The following is a 21,986-nucleotide window of genomic DNA, read 5'->3' on the forward strand; positions in this document are numbered from 1 at the left end:
TTAGGCACCCTACACCTTGCTGGCGTGTATTATTGATTGGAGTGATGTTAGTGGGATAATGGCGCTGGGTTCAGGTTACATGAAATTAATAATCCACGTCATTGTTCGAGACAATCAGGTCTGGTTTACAACTTGCTGCAGAATCACATGGATTTCAGTCTCTCGACCCGCGTTCTATTCTCACGGGCAGTTGCCCCACTAGCACCTTTGCCCACCATGATCGTTGCAGCAGAGCGGCTAATCTCTACAAGATAGAGTCCAAGTTGAATTCCACACTCCATGAATCAGCTAAGCCAACTCGCCGCAGTCATGGTAGTAGAAAAAAAGGTTGTGTAAATTAATGTCATACACACACACACACTTTAGATCTAGTTGTTTGTTACATCACTTTAATTTCTTACTGCAGCCATGTCCATGTGAAGGAATGATATATATATATATATATATCGAGAGAGAGAGAGAGATGGCTAGCTGCTAATCCACACTATTGATAAGCCATACAGATCCTTCACAGATGCCACACATATGGTGCCGTCCCAAAGCTTTATTCTCCTTCTAGCTTCAATCTCTATCCATTTCCCAGCCAATACAAGATCTTGACGTATGCACCTTCATTCCAGCCCGGATCGAATACTCGCAAAAATTTAAAGTATAAAAGAAAATAAAAGAAAAAAGAAGACTATTGATCAGGAAAGAGAAAAAAAAAAGTTCAGAAAGAGGTCATATATATATATATATATAATCGACTGCCTCTATTAAGACTAAGAGGTCATCAGTCTTCTGGATGACGGGACAACAGATTCTCTAGTTCTGAGTATGGACAAATACGAAAATAGAGTACAGTTTGTATGATGAAGAATGCACAATGCAGACCCTAAAATACAAAGTTGAAATGTATACTTTTGAACCAGTGGTTGGGTGACGGCCATGGGTGTTCTAAATTGAGTCTTACCATCGCATCATTTATCTGATTCCCTGACTCATCCAGCCACCGAAAGCTTTGTATCAGCTGGCTGCCTTTCCCGCTTCAAACAACAACAATAACAACAACCATGCATCTAGATTTTTGAAGTTCAGAGAGTCAGACCCCACTCACTGAGTGGTCCATGTATCTCTAACCCAGTTCTATGTGTTATAATTGACCTGTTTTTTACAGCTATTCTCCAACCAAGCCATAATTCGTAAACGAAATAAATGGATATCAAATCAATTAGTCCGTTGCCCAGTGAACATATATAATGGTACTAAGGTTCAATTCATTGAGATGGTAAAGAAGATGATGAACGATTATTAATTTCCCTTTTTGTTAGTGTAACTTGATACCTGTGATTCGTCATCTATTTGCTGAACCGAATTCATAGGTATGGCAGTTAAACTTAACATCGCAACATGTTCTATTTTTGGAGTTTAGCTGTTCGACCCAAATGTATATTAGTGACTCTGTTGATAAAAGGAGACAAGAGATTAGGCTGCATTACCGTTCTTTAGATATTTAGTGTATATACGACACAGACACACAATTACTTCCTACTTTTCCAGATGAACACAATTTAATTTCTTAGCTCATATGATACATATCTAAATATGGTGGCCTATATATACTTTTCCTTGAAGTTGAAGTTCTCTCCCTTTCTTTCATCTATTTCATTATTAATTATACTGGACCACAGCTTATTTAAACTTTTCAAGCTTGATGAAAATGTTTTATAAATAGCCTCTTTTTCAAACAAAAATCTTCTCAACCATAATCCAGCTCCAGAGGGAGATGAGTAGAGTAGGATCATCTGGTCTATAAGGGTTGGTCGACTTTGGTGGGTGGTGTCGTATTTGTCAGGATTAAGACCCCCCCAAGTTGGTGATAAATGTAGTGATACGTACGTTGAAACCCTAGTGTGGTTGAAAAAAAAAAAGATAATAATAATAAGCTTCTTAATTAGTATTGTTCCATAAGGTTAAAGTTAAGCTTGAAAACGAAAGAGAGGCTGTGGAAGATCCGTGTGGACACAAAAAATTGAACAAGGGAAGGCAGCCTTCTTTGTTTCAACGCCAATGATGACAACAAAGAAACAAAATACAAAGAGTAGGGTCCAACAGTCCATCTCTCGTCTCCATTTCACAATCATGAATCCAACAACAAACTCCTCTTATTTTCACCGAGTCAATGGTTTTTTCAAATTCTCCAATTAATGGTAAGAAATATTTTCACCCATCTCATACATTTTTTCTATATGACACCATTATGACGTCACACACTGCAACCAGTAACCTTTAACCCATAATCCACGTGGCATAACCTCATTAGATCATGGGTGAACCCGTGATTTGGTTCCTAGCTAACTAGGTGTATTTCCATTTTATTCTTTTTACATGGAAATTAAACAAGAAATAAGACTAGGTTCTAGCTAGCTCCCTTTTGTTTTTCAATTGTCTTTCCTCTCTTTAATTAGAAGAACAAGAAGAAAGTTTTTTTTTATTTTTTTATTTTTTTAATTTTTTGGTAGAAACCCAAGCGTGTTGATGTCGTATACTAAAAAGGGCTCCGCGGAAAGCACACATAAGATGACAAAGAATAATACATCTTTCAGTTCATGTGCTCAAAGGTTGTAGGATTTTAAGGGATTAGAAAACGTGGAGCCCAATTGTGAGTGAAGGAATGGTTCATAATTTGATGAACATGGGTCAATAATCCATGTCAACCCCACTCGAGTGAAGGGTAGTTTTTGATGACGTATTATAAGTCCACAAGCCCAGTGATTATTGACTTTGTCCTCCTCAAGAATGGAAGAATTTAGCCTTCCTCGTGGTGGAAGACGCAAGCAACACATTAAAAATAAGAGAGTTTTCAATCCATTCAGAGAGATGGATGCATAGGGAACCCTAAATCCCAAGAGTTCATTTAAGGTCCGTTTGATTTACAGTTAGAATCGGAATCGGAATTGAAATTCTTTGGAATTAGAATGGCCTATTTCCATAGTCTGTTTGGTGCAGACAGAAATGAGAATAGGAATTGAAATCAGCAGGAATGAGATTTCATTTCCAAGGGAGGGCCAGGGAATGGCCATTCACTCAAATGGGGAAATGTCATTCCAATAGGAATGAGCAACCAAACAGTTGGAATTGAAATAACCCATTCCAATTCCTATTCCTGTGAACCGAACAAGGGCCGGAGTTGGTGAAGTAATTATGGTTTAACTAAATTTAACTCATATTCTTTTAAAACTAGAGTTAGGTCGGGAGAGAGAGAGAAGTAAGCAGTCTTATATTCTGATATTCTCTTTGATTGTTTATTATTTTAATCAGCATACTCTAAGGGTATGTTTGATTTGAAGGAAAAGGCTATATATGGGTTTTCCTACCTTTCCTTTCCTTTCTCCACCTTTTCTTTTAAACCAAACACAGCCTAAGTGCATATATCCAAACAACAAGTAGATCTTAGTTTAATATAATAGCAAACGTTGGGTTATTACTCTATTATTTAATGATTTGGTTAAATGGTACTTCTATTTAATTGATTAAACATTTCAACTCTCAACCAAAACCATATGTTCCTTAAAGGACCTAAGTTTTATAAGTAGGCAAATAGCATTTCTTTTATTCTTTTGGGTAGGGGTGGGATAAGATCGTTATATTAGTTTTTTCGGAGAAGTATTTTCTGATTTTCACTGTAAAACTATAAACATTTAAAAAGTCAATAACCCACATTCTATGCACCCATATTTGTCCATGAATTGACATTAATTCCGAACAAACACCTACCCAAAATGTACTTTGAACCTACAAATTCTGACCTTGGGCTAAACCGTCATTCTCCCTAAATTTTTTTAGAAAACCAAAATAGTCATATTAGTTGGGACTTACAAGAGAAGGCAGTGTATGATCACGCGCTGTCATCACAATATTGTAATACAACCCTTCAATTAAATATTTAAATGTCATAATTGTACTAAACTCAGATAAAAAAATGGTAACAATCTTGGAGATCCTACCTGTTATGATTCATTATATCCAATTCGATTACATAACATAATAAAAGATGATGTCATTGGGTTATTTACAAAGTTGATTAGGGATGGATTCAAGCTGTGCTAAGTTGGATATTTAGCTATTTGAGTTCGACTTGATAGAAAAATATGAGAATTTAATTCAAGCTCAAACTAGATTCAAACTAGAAACATGAACTTGAATCCAGTTTGACGCAATTTAATATGTTCGAGATCAAGCTTAACAGTGAGACAAGCTTTATGTAAAAATAAAAATTATACCTCAGATAAAGATTTTCATGAATTGAAACTCGTGAAAAGCTCAATTCGTGTCCACCCCTAGAACCGAGTGCAGATGATTGATGTAATTGAAATTTTTCATACAGTTATCATCTATCTAAAACTTCCTTTATCTTTTATAATATTCTTTTAAATTTACCTTGACTTTTTCATAATTCCAAAGAAACCTCTATCAGATAACTTTATATAATGCAAACCTTCCTTTTAAGTACATGGTCATAAAAAATGGTCCACACGTGTTATCTTTATTTTTAATAACAAACTAACCCTAACCACCTGGTCTACCCTATAAATTAATTTTATATGATAATAATACCTTTAATTTGTTTTTCCTCTCCCTTATTTTATTGCTAATTTCATATTCTTTCATCTAAGAACCCTCCAACTACGGGTGTCAATTGGATTGGATTTGGTCCACTGATCCAATTTGATGTGAGTCCATTACAAATTGACCAGGTCCAATCCAATCCAATGAATATTTTGGATGCGTCCAATTTAATGTGTGGACCATTCAATCTGTTCAATTTCATTTTAATTTATATTGGTTTCAATCCGAACCTGATCCATTGACATATATATTCTTAACTTATATCAATGGATTAGATATTAACTTAATCCAACTCAATCCAACATAAACTTATTATGGATGGACCAGGTCCACTCCAATTTAATAAATATTTTGGACCAAATTGCATGATCCAATTTAATATGTCTTGTTGGTCCATCCAATCCGTTCAAATTGATTTTATATTGGACGGGGTCTAAACCAAAACTGATCCATTGACACCCTTCTAATATTATTTTGAGTGAATGGATGGGCCTTATGTTTTAAATTTTAGTTCAAATAATGGAGTTGAAGAGAGGTGCATCATTGTAAGTTTGCAAAAATTGTTAGTTTTTTAACGGCAAATGTCTGTTAGGGGGATTTTGGTGGTATCGAAAAATCATGGTGATTTTAAAAGAAAGTCGGATAAAGTGGAAGGGTGTTTCAGATAAAATCCATTTTTTCAAATTGAACAGCCCATCTTGCATCCCTAGTTACATTATTTTATTATTACTTTTTACATTTAGTATATTTATGAGTTACATAAAATGCGATGGTTTTTAAAAGCAGTATGCCGGACCCAGGTTCTCTAAGATATATTTGGTTTGAAGGAAAAGGTAGGGATACCTATCCCTACCTTATCCTTCAAAACAAATACAGCCTAAATGATTGAAGTAAATAACGGTATAAATCAGACTGGATTATTAAAGAAATAGATTATTGTTTGTTTGAAGCCTGAAGAAATAGATTGTTAAATCGGAAGGTAAAGTTGAATGGTCCAAGATAGGAAAACTTGATCCATTCTTTCATTCCAGCTTAATTTGATTTTAGCAAGATAATAGGTTGCCAGGTAAGAGGTAATTAGTGCTATGCTCCCACTGACTTGGTTGGACCAAGGATCTACACTCACTGAATCTACATGTGGGAACAGAGAAAAATGCACATGAGACCCATTGGTTCATTGATCTATATTATTATTAAAAGTATAATGATAGTGTAGAACTTTTGTTTTATTAAAATATCCTTATTTTGGATCATATTCTTGACTAGTTAGAATACTTCTATTTTTTTTGAATTTGATTTCTCTTTAATTGTGAGGATACAAACTGTAATTTGAATTTTTACATTTTAATGCCATTATTAAATAATAATAAAAATTAAAAAAAGACAAAAGGCAAACGTATAAAAATACAAAAAAAATTATAGAAACATTTGATCACATCTCTAATATTATATATTCATCATATTAAACAAAATGAAGTGTGATAGATAAAAATAATTTTTATAAAGATTGAAATATAAAAAATTTTAAAAAAATTTTAAAAACATATTATTCACTATCATCATCATTATCATAAAAAATTATCATGTTCTAAGAATATACACACTTAATAGTTCCATTAAAACCCTCAATCCTAAATAAAATCGTGCGAGATGCACCGTACACACAGAAGGTATAATAGAACTACAAATTGCATTGGTAAAATCATTTGCTGATTGTAACAAAGACTTAGGATTTAATCCCAGCTGCACCTGAATTGGGGGATGGACGGCATAGATTTTTCCTTTTCATTTATTTTTCAGTATCCTGGATAAATAATTCGTGAAAAATACCTACGATAATTTAATATTCTGTTAGCTATGTTACGATTTTAAAAAATTAAAATAAAAGAGACGGTGATTGGTGAAGGATAATGGGCGGCGCCTATAGTGCGTGTTTTACTGGATTTGGATTGACTAAGTTTAGACAGTGCACCTTGGATTGACGAGAAGTTGTGGATTGTTCTGGCTTCATTTGCTTTCCCTTGGTATGGGACTCTTCTTACTTTTTAACTTCTTTCTTCCCAAAGCTCAAATCCCATTTTGGATTTGGTCAACTTGTCGCCACTCGATCGCTTCATTCCGTTGTTTTGCTTTCTTTCTCTATTATTATTATTATTATTATTATTATTATTATTATTATTATTATTATTTTATTTTTTTTCTGTCTCTTTCCTAGTGCCTTTCTACTATTCCAGATTCGAGACTGCCATGTGAACCATGGTACTTAGATGGGCCGGTGGATCATTACCATTACCACCCTTAACAAGTTGGCGTTTCTACAAATTGTCATGTTGTGCACCTCACCTTTATGTCACCATGACATCAAACTGAGCCTAAGTGTCTAAGACGTATGTGTCTTCTAAGCGTATATCATCAGGATTTTGTTTATGGACTATTGTACTGATTTTAATTAGTAAATTTATCTATAGAAATGTGATTATCATCATCATTGGAATTAATCCAACACACGTATGATATATGGTTTACAAAGTCAAATTCATAAGAGCTAAGTAGAAGTGAAGCAGCCGGATTAGAATCTTGATGAAGCTCAAAATATATTTGATTAAGCCCTATTTCATTTTTCAGTAGTTATTTATCTGGGTAAATGTATTTATTTATGTTCTTTAATTTTTTAGGTAAATAAGATAATGGCTGTTTTAACTATAAAAAGTGATTGTTCCATCCAGATTTTGTTAATTTTTCCCCTCTCAAAATCTAAAAAAAAAAATAAATAAATAAAAAGAAAACGAATGGGCTCGAACTGTTTTCTTTAAGAATTATATATCCATTCAGTGTGGTTGAATCTGCATATAGTTTTATCACATGGAAGGATCTTGTGGCTGATGTAGGGGTGTTTGGCAATGTGTGTATACATGGTTTTGTTTTTTAAGACAAAAAAAAAAAAAACTACCACATCTCAGGAAATAATTTTATTGATGCAGCAATTGTTCAAAATCCACACCACAGACACCGCTGAACTCCTCCTTAAGTGACAAGTCAGATAGGGACCCATTGGATTATATTGGCCACATATTCTATTCCACAGGCCTTGTTGTCCATATGTCTCATCACCTTGTATTATGGTTTTCATAACCAGTATTAGCGGTTCAAAGTTTAATTTTTAGGCAATTTCTATGGTACCGAAAAGGTTCTGTACTAAAAATACTTTTACCAGTCATAGTTTCACGTGAGGATGAATGAAGAAACCAATTCATTGATTACCAATTTATTAGATACATTAGCATGGTTCATCTGTAAAAGTGGGATAATTTTGCAGAAGTAGAGTATGGAGTCTTAAGTCCTTCGATCTGTTTTTTGTAATGTTTTTAGGCAGAGTTGAGTGTAGAAGGAAGTGCATTCCTTTTTTATTGGATTTTAGGGCAACGCGGGCTACGTTTTCCCCTGTAATTCACTTTACTTTTGATTACGGTTCATCGGTAAAATCGTTAGTTGGCTGCCTCTCCGCTTTGAGTAAATAAATCCAATAATTCCATAAAAAGTATGTATGTACATACTTTTATTCTTATTTAAGTAGTTATTATTTTTCTTATTCACTTAATTCTATGCCAACTTTGAGGTTTTATTTATTGGTAATTAAGTATACTTGTACGTACATATATATGGATGCTGTAGGCTATTGAGTAGTGAGATAAAAATAAAAATAAAGATAGAACTTGCACATAACAGCTAACGACAATCTTCCAACAAAAAATAATAGTTAGAATCAACCTGCTGATGGTAGAGTGCGAGTGCTTGATTCCATTTTACAAGTTGTATGTAGGAATTGCTTTTTTTTTTTTTTGAAGGCAATTCTTTTTCGGTATTACAATGTAGGTATGGCGGGCAAGGTGCCATAGAGTAGACCTATAGACTATAGTTAGTGGGTTAGTGGGGTTAGGATAGCACGTCAGGGCCATTGGCAAAAACAACACATAGAGTCATAAAGCCTGCTACCAACTGACACCTACCCTGCACTCTCATTAATTAGCTTTTTAGAACTTGTAGGATGAAGTCCTAAATAGGCATAAAATGGGTAAAACAATGTTTTTTTTCCTTTTTATTATTAAATGTATTTGATTATCTTTCACTGTTATTTGTCTTTTGGATAAGCAAGCAAGTTCATGGGTGGTTTTTTTTAGATGTTAGTAATTGAAGAAGGGTGTGATGAATTTAGGTTTAATTAGGTAGCATCTTAGTGATGAAGGAAAGGATATGGATCTCGATTTATGGAAACAGTGTTAAAAAAAAATTGGAATTGAAATTTATTACCATGAGAAAGGCTTTAGATAAAAAATCTTCAAAATTTCTGGTAATAAACCATTTGTATGTTATATATATAGCCGTATGTTCCTATGAGGATGCCCTCAGCTCATTACATGAGACATGAGAAGCCCTCCACAGCTGTCACATGTCCCTCATGTATAAACAGAGGAAACCATTGCATACATTTTGCCTCTCTGGTTGCCTACTTCTGTAACCCACATGACACTCTTTGATATTTCAACGGAAATATAATAAGTTAATAATTTACTTTTACTTGAGAAATAATCCTGCCTTTACTATGCTCATATAATAATAAATGTCATATTAATCACTCGTTTATTTTTGAAGACCCAAATTATCAGCCATTAATAATTTTTAATTTTTTAATGATAATGTGTAGATTGACCAACTACAACGAGTGACAGCTGGGTGTCCTTGCGAGGGATACAAACGTAATTAAATCGGAGGGTGGGGGGGGGAACATTCTTTAAGCACGAAATGACAAGTAGACGATCCAAAGGAGTGGACGGGTCTGACTACCAAAAGCTGTCTTCTAGTTCTTGCCGTAAAAGGTCAATCCCAATTCCTTCCCCTTACTTATTAGCTTATTATATAGCCGCAGAAGCACACAAAGCATCAATTGTAAGTCTGTAACGGTCAGTCAATCTCTCACACTTATATAGCTTTGCTTTCCACTCTAGCCCACAATTTAAGTATCTAACCGTTGGCTGACAACAAAACAAACAGTTAAGTTGTTATTACATACATGCATGTGTCTTAATCCTCCTATCTGCCATCTTTCCAATACTCATGCTAACGGTTAACCTATGCATCAGCCATCAGCCATCAGCCCGTTGATTTTGTAAGAGCGCGTTGAATTGAGTACACCAAAAAGACCAAGTACCATGATCATGCTGTAAGTTTGCTTAATATTTCAAAGTCACCATTTATGTTTGCATTGACGCTCAAAGTCACCATTTATGGGAGTCCTCCGGACTCCGGACTGACGAGTGACGCCTCAAGGATGGGACTTTTGGGACATGGGGAGTCGGGTGGTAGAGCGGGTCCGTGTCAGCTACGTCAACTTGGGGGGGCAATCTATCGTTTTCGGGCTTTGACTCTTACCTGACTGAGGGCCCCAGCTGTTATAGCACGCGCGCGTGCCGCGTGGACCCCACGTTGACCCTTATCTATGGTTCTTCATTGGTCTTAAGCATGACGTCATCGGCCGACTCGCCTCGTCTACCGCCCGCCGCCTCGCCATGTGTTCCCCTTTTTTTTCTTTTCTCTTCTGTTTTCTCCTTATTATTTTTTTATTATTTCATTTTCACAGTGGAAGCAAACGTGGGATTTTTATCAGTTTACTGGACGAAGAATGAATTGTGGAGGAATCCGGATCCCTACCCACATGAATTCTGTCCACGTTTATCCTAGTGTTATATGGAGAACATCTTATTCTCTACATAGTATTTTGTAGAGGGAGATGTTTCTAATTCACAGGGGTAATATGTTGTGGGTAGAGGTGGGCAGAGTTTCCGTGGGCAGAAAATCTATAGTCATTGTGGAGTGTGATTTCTTTTGCTTTCAATTATTTTATTGTATTCTTGTTGTGCGATTACACTATCTTTGCTTAAATTAGGGGTTCGTTTAAAAGATCTAACCGCTATCTATTCCTAATGTTTTATTCAACCATTTCTGTGGGAGTTGGAACTAATACATTGTAGAACATGTCTATCTTTCTATTTTTTTTTTTTTAAGACAATATTTAAAAGTAGATACCAAAAAAAGCCGTTGAACTTAATAAAACATCACTTAAATTAATGAAACTCTTAGAGAAAGTAGACTAAGATAGTATGGTCATGTGTATATATAATGAATGATTGTATCAATGAGGAATGATTTGGTGAAAACAACATTAATGAAAAAACAAGAAAATGTATTAAAGAATGATTTACAAGCTTATAATTTGATGAAAAAATATGGCTCTTGATATGGAACAATGGAAAGAGAAGATTTGTATAACCATAGTCGAATAAATTAAGGCTGAGATGAGCTAAGGGATGGCAATTTTCACATTACCTAGTAGGTACCTACGTGGATGGGTAGGGTTTTTTTTTTTTTTGAAAAATAGATTTTGAGGTTGGGATGGGATTTGGGATTTTACAGCCCATGCGGGTATGGATAGGGTACGCTATTAGGATAAACTTGATCCTCTCCATCTCATATACTAAATTTACTAAAACACCCCTGACATTGATAATTAAAATTGTAAGGCAAATGAAATTATGTATTGTGTGTTGAATTTAATAATGTTTTGAATCTTATGTGAAGGGTAAATGATGGAGCGCGATCCGGCTGGCCGTCGTTCTTTCAGCTGAGACAGAACCGTCACTACCTAACCGTCTAACTGGAGATGGCGGTGTCAGTGGCGGTGGCAGGTGGCAGTTTAGAGCGCTGCTGCCAAACGTCAGATCCCAAGTCAGTCAGGCGTGGCGCCCTCGGGCACGGACTTCCCTAGTGTCAGGCATGGTACGACTTGTTTGGTTTTGGTGCCCAGAAGGTGATGCGAAGTGTTGAGCGAGGCGGTCTTGAGCTCGGAGGTATCTATAGGGCAGGTCAGTTTCGGCGAGGTGTATCCCGAACTGTTATAAGGCGGGTTAGTTCGGCGAAGTGTATCCCGAGCTGTTACAAGGTGGGTTAGTTCGGCGAAGTGTATCCCGAGCTGTTACAAGGGTCAGTTCGGCAAAGTGTGTCCCCTTGTTCCCGCCTAGGCTTGGCCCCTTTTGCCGAGCTGTTGTTTCTGCCATGTGTCACATAATAGAGAGGTCGGGCCAATTCTTCCTTCATCAATTGCCCCCCACTCCTTGCGCCGGGGGTCTTGCCATGGTGCGGGGAGTTTTCGCGAGGTAGCTGGTGGATTTGTCCCGTCCTTCGAACCTTCACTGTACGAGACGCTTTTGCTAGGGTTCTTTCGGTTTCCGAGAAGGCTGGAAACGTGCTTACTCAAGAACGCTGGTGGTTGTGACCGCGCGTTTGAAATTTCAAACCAATTCACGCCGTTGGGACGTGACAGTGGGTCATTTCAAAAAGGCATGCCACTGCTGTACGTGCGCGGTCGACTGTCAGGGAGACGTGCGGCGCGTCAGTTTCAAAAAGACGCGTGTCGAAGCGACGTCGGTTTCAAAAAGACGCGCTAACGTTTCGCTTTTTTCGGAAAGACGTGCGCCAATCACGTCTCGACCTTAAGGGTTGTGCGGTCGGTAAGAACGTGGGCCGTCGGATCGTCTTCGGTTTGCACGGTCGATTCTTGGTTACTGTAGATATAAATAGTGGGGGACCCCGGTTGTTGTCACTTCTGCGGTTTGTCTACTGAGTTCGCGTCCAACCGTTCAGCTCGCGTCCAAGTCTTTTCCAGCTCGCGTCAAGGCTGGTTATATAGTTCACGGTTCTTTGGTATTTCTTCAAACCTTCCGGTGAGTACTTTCTTGAATTCGTCTTTTCCCCAATGTCTAGCTTTGATAGCTCAGACGATTCTTCGAGTAGGGCCGATGTAGGTTCCACCAACCGAGCCGTGTCCCCCGACTGCCTCAGTGATCATGAGGTGGAGTTTGAGGACTACGAACCATTAGGTCGAGTCGCTTCGGGCAGTTTGGCGTCTACCTCCCGCCGAGGTCGGATGCTAGACCGGTTTGGCCCTTCGACCATGACGCCTGAGGGGCTTCAATCCATACTTCTGTCTTACAATCTTCCTGGGGGGTACACATATTTTATTCCTTCAAGTAGCTTTCCTTGGGAACACGGTCCCGACGAGATTGTGATTTTTCGAGAGCAGCTTGCTGCAGGGTTGCGACTTTCTTTCCATCCCCTTCTCGTCGAAGTCATAAACCACTTCGGTGTCACCATTGGCCAGCTTCACCCGAACTCTATTCGGAACCTGGTGGGGACAATTTCCCTTTTTTGCGAGCAGAACTTTCCCTTAGACTTAGAGATATTCTCCTCTATCTTGATGCTCAAGAGACAGGCGGGTTCTCTTCCTGGGGGGAGACGGGCGTATTACCTTTCTCCTCTCCAGGGTTTCAAGCTTCTGCACGATCTTCCTAATATGGTCCCGGCTTGGAAGCGGGACTACTTCGGCGTGTGAAGTGCACAAGGATGGCCCTTTCAGACCGAGTGGGGTGAGGCCGCTCCCGATTTGGGCGTAACTCTTGATAAAGAGATGGTGAAGGGTCTCCGGCAATGGGCACGGCAAGGCTTAAAGTGCCACCACTACTTAACGGAGGCCAAGCTTATTGCAGCCGGCTTGAGTTCGGGTAGGTTTCTAGCTATGTGGTTTCTTGCTTGCCTTTTTTTTTTTGATGTCGAACTCGTTTCTGTAGGTGTGATGGATGCGGAGAGAACTCGTGGGGGGCGTTTGTTCCAAGGTATGAAGAGGAGGAAGCGGGTCGCCAAGCGAACTCGTACCGAGCTGCCCCTGGATGAGGAGCCCCAAGCCCCAGACCATACGCCAGAGGACCTGCCCAGGGAGCCCGAAGTGACTCCACCGGTGCACGAGACTGCCGAGGCGCCTTACGCTGAAACCACTCATACGGGCGCTCCTGCGTACTCAAGTGCACTTGTTCACTCCGGGTCTACTCATACGCGGGTTGGGCCCTCAGGCTCAGGAGCTCAAGGGGAGTTTAGGAGCGTGTTGATGCCGAACTACGCTCTTCAGAAGAGTAGGGATGCTACTTTCCCCGAGGAGGTCGCGGCGTGGACCGATCTTCCCTTGAATCAGGTCGCTTGCCGCGCCGTAACACATGCCGTGGTGGTAAGTTAGATTCTGTCTTCCTTTTTTATTTTGTTGCTTCTGCTGTCATTTTGCTCACTTGTTTCTTTTGGTAGGTGAATTCTTCGATTCATGCCTTGGCAGCCCAAGTGGAGAGGAGCTCGCGACAGGCGCGAGCTGCTGAGGCTGCCGCTCATGCTGTTGAAGAAGCCTTCCATGCTGCAGAGGCAAGTACCCGGGCTGCTGAGGCGGTTGCTTATGCTACTGAAGAGGTTGCTTGCATCGCGATGGCCAGACAGGCGAGGTCTCAGCGTGACGCCGAGGCCATGGGGGTAGTTGTCAAGCATATGGCGGACTTGAAGTTGGATTTGCAGCATCAAGTCGAGTATCTTCAGGAGGACATCAGGGAGAGAACACAGATTTTTTCCCAAGGCATTGAAGACGCCAAGAAGAAGGCAGTTGAAGACTACATTGCCTCCCCGTGTTTTGACGATCTGATGGTGGACTCTTACAGGAGGGGGTTCAAGTTGAGCCGGTGGATGATCCGGAATACATACCCCGACCTCGATGTAAGTGCCATAACCACTTCGCGTATAACTCAGGAGATGACCAATGCTGCCGATGGTGAGTCGGACTCTGAAGGAGAGGCAGGGCCTTCGGGTGTTGTTGAAATGCTTTCCGATGGCGAAGAAGTGGCTCCGGGCATGTAAATATTTTTTTTTTTTGCCAATGTACTGTTTGTTGCAATGGAGTGTCTTTTTCCCCTTGCTCATCTTCCCCGAACTGTTTCTTTGCCGGGTTTTTAAATTTCCGTGGTCTTTTATGCCGCGAACTGATTTTTTGCCGAGCTGATAATGTGCTGTCTACGCCGAAGTTCCTCGGCTTGCCTTGTGGCACATAGGGCCTGATTTCGTCCACTTCGCTAGGTGGTTTATAGGTAGTATCGCCTCAAGTTCACGATGTTCCACATTCAGGGTACTCGTTTGCCTTCCAAGGTTTCGAGTTCGTATGCGCCCCCGAGCGCTGTTTTTACTTTATAGGGCCCTTCCCAATTAGGTCCAAGCTTGCCGATGCCGGGTTCGGGCACCATAATCTTACGGAGGACCAGGTCGCCGACTTGGAAGCTTCGTTGCTTTACTCTGCTATTGTAGTAGCGAGCTACCTGCTGCTGGTATGCCGCTGTTCGGATGTGCGCGAGGTCCCTTACCTCGTCCAGTAGGTCGAGGTTGGTGCGTCACTCATCTCCGTTCGTCCGATCGTTGTATGTTTCTAATCGCAACGTTGGTATTTCGATTTCCGCCGGGATCACTGCTTTAGTGCCGTAGGTGAGGTTGAAGGGGGTTTCTCCCGTGGCTGCTTTTTCGGTCATTCGGTGAGCCCATAAGACACTTGGTAGCTCTTCGGCCCACAATCCCTTAGCTCAATCCAGACGTGCTTTCAATCCGCGCAGGATGGCTCTGTTCATTACTTCCGTCTGACCGTTTGCCTGCGGGTGCACGACTGACGTGAAATTTTGCCGAATCCCCATGTTCTGGCACCACTCTTGGAACTTGATATCCTCGAACTGTTTGCCGTTGTCGGAGATTAGAACCTGAGGTAACCCGAACCAACATACTATGTTCTTCCAAAAGAAGTTCTGTATGTTTCGAGCCGTGACAGTTGCCAGAGGTTCGGCTTCTATCCACTTCGTAAAATAATCTACCGCAACAACTAAGAATTTTCTTCCGCCTGTTGCTGGTGGGAATGGCCTAGGAGGTCGATGCCCCATTGTGCAAAGGGCCACGGGCTGGCGAGGTATTTGAGTTCGAAGGCAGGTTGATGGTGGATGTTAGGGTGCTTCTGACACTTGTCGCATTTTCTGACGAGCTCGGCAGCTTCTGCCTTCATCGTTGGCCAGTAGTATCCTTGTCGAAGTGCCTTTTGGGCGAGTGCTCTGCCCCCCAAGTGTCCACCACATAGGCCTTCATGAGTGTCGCGGAGTACGAACTCGGCTTCGGTAGGTCGTAGGCACCGCAAATAGGGGAGCGTGTACGACCGTCGGTATAACCGTTCGTCTATTATGACGTATTTGGCCGCCTGGTGCTGCACCCTCTTGGCCGCATTGCGTTCTGCAGGGAGGGTTTCGTCTATCAGGAAGCTCGCAAGTGGATCGATCCAGCTCGGCTTTGCTTCTAAGACGGGAGCGACCTCCTTTGTCCCCCTGAGAATACTAGGCCGAGGTAAGTCTTCTATGTACACAGTTCTCATATTGTTGTGACTCGTACTGGCTAACCGGGACAGGGCGTCGGCCTTAGTGTTTTCTGACCTCGGGATTTGCCTGATGATGTGTGACCGGAAGTTGAGCAGGGCTTCTTTTACTTTGGCCAAATATGCAATCATGGAGAGATCGCGTGTTTCATATTCGCCGGTAACTTGGTTTACCACGAGCTGAGAATCGCTGCAGATGACCAAGTGTTTTGCCTTAACCTTTCGCGCTAGGTCCAGCCTAGCGATCAGTGCTTCGTACTCTGCCTTGTTGTTGGATGCCACGAACTCAAAGTGTAGTGCGTATTCTACTTTTGTGCCGCTCGGGCCGCACAAGACTATTCCAGCTCCGCTGCCTTGCCGGTTCGAGGAACCATCCACGTGAAGGATCCAGGGCTCCTCATCCCAATTCGCTCTTCGCCTGACCAGGAGAGATGCCACACTGGCTGCTACTTCAGGAGCTCCGGGTTCGCCGCAACTAGGGACCTCGGGCTCGACTTGTGGGGCTTCGTGGCTGAAAGTGCACTCAGCAATAAAATCTGCCAAAGCTTGGGCCTTGATAGCGGTTCTTGGTTTGTACTGGAGGTCGTACTCGCTGAGTTCGATGGCCCATTTCGTCAGTCGACCGGAGACTTCGGGTTTGAGTAAAACTTGTCTAAGAGGTTTGTCAGTTAGGACGATGACAGTGTGAGCCTGGAAGTACGGGCGGAGTTTACGAGCTGCTATTACTAGGGCGTATGCTAGTTTTTCTATCTCCAGGTACCTTGCCTCTGCTCCCTGTAAAATTTTACTAACATAATATATGGGTCGTTGGACCCGGTCTGTTTCCTTTATTAGTACCGAACTGACCGCCTCGTCGCTCGCCGAGAGGTACAGTTCTAAGACCTCGCCCACCTCGGGCTGGGCTAAGGTTGGCACACTAGCGAGGTAACCTTTTAGTTCATCGAACGCGAACTGGCAGTCCTGGGTCCACTCGAACCCTTTGCCTTTGACTGTCTTGAAGAAGGGTAGGCAGCGGTCTGCTGACTTAGACAAGAAGCAGCTTAGAGCGGCTATGCGGCCGTTTAGCCTCTGAACCTCTTTTACTTTTCGAGGTGGTTTCATATCTAGAATGGCTTTTATTTTGTCCGGGTTGGCCTCAATACCACGTCGATTGACAATGTAGCCTATGAACTTGCCCTAGGTGACGCCGAAGACACACTTGTTGGGATTCAACTTCATGCTAAACTGACGCATGATTTGGAAAACAGAATCTAAGTCTTGTATTAACTCTTGTGAAAACTGAGTCTTGACGACCATGTCGTCTACATAGCACTCTATCTTCGTACCAATCAGGGGCCGAAATAGCTTATTTACAAGTCTTTGGAAAGTTGCCCCGGCATTTTTTAGTCCGAAGGGCATGACTTTGTAGCAATATAGGCCGAACTCGGTTATGAAGCTGGTTTTTTCCTCATCGGATGGGTCCATCCTAACTTGGTTGTAGCCCGAGTAGGCGTCCAGGAAGCTTATCAACTCGTTTCCCGAGGTCGCGTCCACTAGGCGGTCAATTCTGGGGAGGGGGAAGCAATCTTTCGGGCAAGCTCGGTTCAGGTCGGTATAGTCGACGCACATGCGCCACTTGCCGCTTGCCTTTTTTACCAACACCGGGTTGGCCACCCAGTTCGGGTAGTGGACTTCCCTTATGAAGTTTGCTGCATGGAGCTTCTCGACCTCCTTGTCGACCGCTCTCCAACGTTCTGGGGCTAAGTTGCGTTTCTTCTGTCTAACAGGTCTAACTACAAGGTCAGTATTAAGTTTGTGAGTTATCAGTTTGGGGCTAATGCCGGGCATGTCGGCCGCGGACCAGGCAAAAATATCTAAAATTTGAAGTAAAAAACTCACCAGTTCGGCTCGTAGGGGGTCTTCGATGGAAGCTCCGATGCTTAGTGTGCGAGCTGGGTCCGTAGCTGAAGTCGGGATTGCGACTGTTTCCTCTGTGGGCGAAGCTCGCTCCTCACCTTGCTCCGCCGGCCGCTCCAGTTCGCAGTCGTCGACCGCCTTGGTTTTTCCCTTCAGGGCGGCAACGTAGCACTTGCGGGACTCGAGCTGGTCGCCCCGCGCTACCCCTATACCGAAGTCCGTAGGGAACTTCATGGCCAAATAGTAGGTGGAGACCGCCGCCCGTAGGATATGCGTGATCGGCCGCCCTATTATGGCATTGTATGGGGAGGGGGTCGCGACTACCAGGAAATCATGGTTGAGTCTGACCGCACAAGGCCATGTGCCAACTTCCACAGGGACAGTTACTTTTTCGAGGGGCCTGACTTCCTCTCCACTGAAACCTACCAGGGAAGTGTTCGCGGGCTTCAGCTCGCTCCTCTTTAACTGCAGCTGGTCAAATGCTGATTTGAAGAGGATGTCCGCTGAGATGGCCGAATCTACGAGTACGCGCCTGACCTCGAAGTCGTTGATCCTTAGCTTAATGACAAGCGCGTCATCATGGGGGTAGTGAACTCCTCGCGCGTCATCCTCCGTGAAAAAGATTAGTTCTTCGGTCTTTGGTCTCTTTGGGGGGTTCTGTTCTTCGAGGGCCGCTTCGCGAACTGAAGTCCGGGCTGCTGCTGAGGTACACCCCGCTACCACCAAACCTCCCACTATTACATGGATGGTTCCCCGAACTGGCCTCTCTTCCGGAGGATGCTTCTGCAACGGTTCGACAGGTCTGTTGCTAGACTCGGGGGCATCCTTTTCGTACTCCCTTTGCCGACATGCTTTATTGTTATTGCTGTGTTGTACAAAGTTTCTCAAGTATCCGCGACAGATGAGTCCCTCTATCTCGTCCCGGAGGTTATTACACTGTTCGGTGCTATGACCATGGTCTCTATGGAAACTACAATACAAATTCTTGTTTCTCTCGTTTGGATTTCCTTTTAGGCGAGGTGGCCACTTAACGTACGAAGCGTCTTTGATCATCATTAAGATCTCTGTCTGCCTCATGTTTAACGGCGTGTAGTCCGTCCGAACTGCTAGGGGGGCCCGGAAGGACTGGTTCGGCTTCGGCTCCCGGGTCGGGTTTTTTCTATTCACCGGGTTGGAGAGCTCGCCTTCTCTCTTTCTTTTCTCGTTCCTGCCTTCGGTTGGTTGATTTCTTCATCTGTCCTCATGAACTTATCCACGAGTTTGAGGAATTCGGCCACGGTCGCGGGCTGGTTGGCCACCATGTGCCATTTGAACTCTTTGTGCGTCACCCCTCTTTTGGCCGCCGCGAGCTGCACTGCGGGGTCCAACCACGGTATTTGCAAGCATGCTTCATTGAACCGCTTGATGTAGCCCCGAATAGATTCTCCTTCTCTTTAGACCACTCCGAAGATGCTTTCCTCTGTTCTGGGGCACCATCGGTTGGTGACGAAGTGTGTGGTGAAGACTTGCACGACTGGACCCAGCACTTTATCGACCCGGGGGCCAGGTTCCTGTACCAAGTGCGGGCTACCCCTCTGAGGGTGGTGGTAAAGGCCACGCACATGCACGATTCGCTAGCCCTGGCGAGGTGCATTTGTGACTGAAAGGCATCAACGTGGTCGTTGGGGTCGAAGGACCCGTCGTACTTGTCCAGAGGTGGGAGCTTGAAGTCTCTGGGTAAGGGGACCACCAGGAGTTCCGATGCGAGGGGGGAAGGAACAGAGAGAGCCGGGGCAGCCCCTACCTCGTCCGAGCTCGTGTCTTTGCCTCTGAATTCCAACAAGGCACGGGTGGCGGTTTGGCGACTTCGCCGTTGAGCGGGCCTTGTGCTGGCGCTGTTGGCCTCCGTGTTACCGAGCTCGATGGGCCCGGAGTGTTGGTAGTCTGCCGCCAGGGCGCTGAATCGGTTTTCGGTGAGCGGGAGCTCGGGTTTGGAGCGCCGGGGTGCCGACCTCGCGGGCGAGGTTCCCGACCCGCCTGCGGGTTGCGAGGCGGGGATGACATTTTTCTCTCTTCGGCCTGGGGACGAGGCCTGGCTGTTGGGGTGGTTCTGGGGCCGGGAGGCCTTCGCTTGGCGGGGGCGCCCATCCTGCGGGAAGGCCTTGACCGGCCTCGGAGCGGGGTGGCGAGGTGGAAGTAGTGGTTGGTTCAATGGCAGTTGGGGGAACTGCTGTTGATAGTGATACTGGGAGATGTTGTGCAGCACTTGGTGCTGGTGAAGCTGGTGTTGCTGGAACTGTTGCATTTGGGCTTGCATTGCCCGCATGCACTGCATCAGGTCCTCCAATCGGTTTTGGTTAGCTGTCGGGGGGACGACAGTTGGTTCAGTGAAGGTTGTCTCAATGGGGAGAGGAAAGGGGACGCTTGTGGTAGGAGGGTTTACGGGTGCCACTGCTTGTGGCGTGTTCAAGATGGGGATCCCATCCGCCGAAAGGGGGATGGTGAACTGTCCAATGCACACTACGGGGACCTGAAGTTGCTCCCCGGTGGCGTTTGTCTCCGTGCCACGTCCGGTGTTGCTGGAGGAGGCCATGAGTGTTGGGTATTTTGAAGAAAAAAGGGGGTATCGAAGTTTGGAGGGAGGCTTTTTGAAGTGTTTCCCACAGACGACACCAACTGATGGAGCGCGATCTGGCTGGTCTTAGCTGTTCGCTACCTTGCTTCTGAACGGGGTAGCAGGGAACCTAAAACGGAGGAGATGGGAAAGCTTCGGGGGGAACCCAGTGTAGAGGCTCCGAAGCTCAAGTTAGAATCCTTCAAAAGCAAGGTAGTACCAGATAGCGCAAAGTTTGCATACCTCCGTTGTCGGGGGGCAGGGGGCTCTTATAGTCACTTCGTGTACTCGTCCCGAGGCCCTTGTCAGATCGGGTATGATTACCCTTGTGCTTGTCAATTCGGCCGTCGTCCTTTCTGCTGAGACAGAACTGTCACTGCCTAACCATCTAACTGGAGATGGCGGTGTTAGTGGCGGTGGCAGGTGGCCGTTTAGAGCGCTGCTGCCAAACGTCAGATCCCAAGTCAGTCAGGCGTGGCGCCCTCGGGCACGGACTTCCCTAGTGTCAGGCATGGTACGACTTGTTTGGTTTTGGTGCCCAGAAGGTGATGCGAAGTGCTGAGCGAGGCGGTCTTGAGCTCGGAGGTATCTATAGGGCAGGTCAGTTTCGGCGAGGTGTATCCCGAACTGTTATAAGGCGGGTCAGTTCGGCGAAGTGTATCCCGAGCTATTACAAGGTGGCAGTTTCGGCGAAGTGTATCCCGAGCTGTTACAAGGTGGGTCAGTTCGGCGAAGTGTATCCCGAGCTGTTACAAGGTGGGTCAGTTCGGCGAAGTGTATCCCGAGCTGTTACAAGGGTCAGTTCGGCGAAGTGTGTCCCCTTGTTCCCGCCTAGGCTTGGCCCCTTTTGCCGAGTTGTTGTTTCTGCCATGTGCCACATAATAGAGAGGTCGGGCCAAATCTTCTTTCATCAGTAACTAATAGCTTATATATTTTTTACATGTTTCAATCAAATAATCAGAAATTTTAATGTTCGTTCATGTTATTTGCTTATTTATTTCTTATATATTGTAGGAAATTAGATACAAGTTCTAGATCCAATTTTCCCTACCATAAAACATGGGAAAAGTAGGATTAGAGAGGGTTTTGAATTTTCATGTGTAGGGCGGCGAGGAGGGTTTAGAATTTATAAAATCCTCCATGTAGGTTTTGAGCATGGTACAAGTTGTGAGGTTTAGGGTGGCAAGGAGGGTTTAGAATTTGTAAAGTTCTCCCCGAATACACCCTCTTGCCATTCATAGTTCAGTTTGAGTGAAGTTACTTTAAAACATGTGACTCTAAGCTCTCTCAATAGCTTGAATATTTTGTGTAGACAATCGAACATTCATAGTTCAGTTTGAGTGAAGTTACTTTAAAACATGTGACTCTAAGCTCTCTCAATAGCTTGAATATTTTGTGTAGACAATCGAAGGAAGTCTTAAATCCAAACAGCTTTCATCAATGGTTACATAGTACAAGGCTAATATATATGAATCCGGATCTCCTACCCACAATGATCCTACCTGCACCTATCCACAAAACACTATAGCTGTACATCGGGCACATCTCCCCATGAATGATAACATGTAAATGAGA

Source organism: Nelumbo lutea, chromosome 1, assembly GCF_056320005.1.
Source record: "Nelumbo lutea isolate HS-2025 chromosome 1, American lotus-T2T, whole genome shotgun sequence".
NCBI lineage: Eukaryota > Viridiplantae > Streptophyta > Magnoliopsida > Proteales > Nelumbonaceae > Nelumbo > Nelumbo lutea.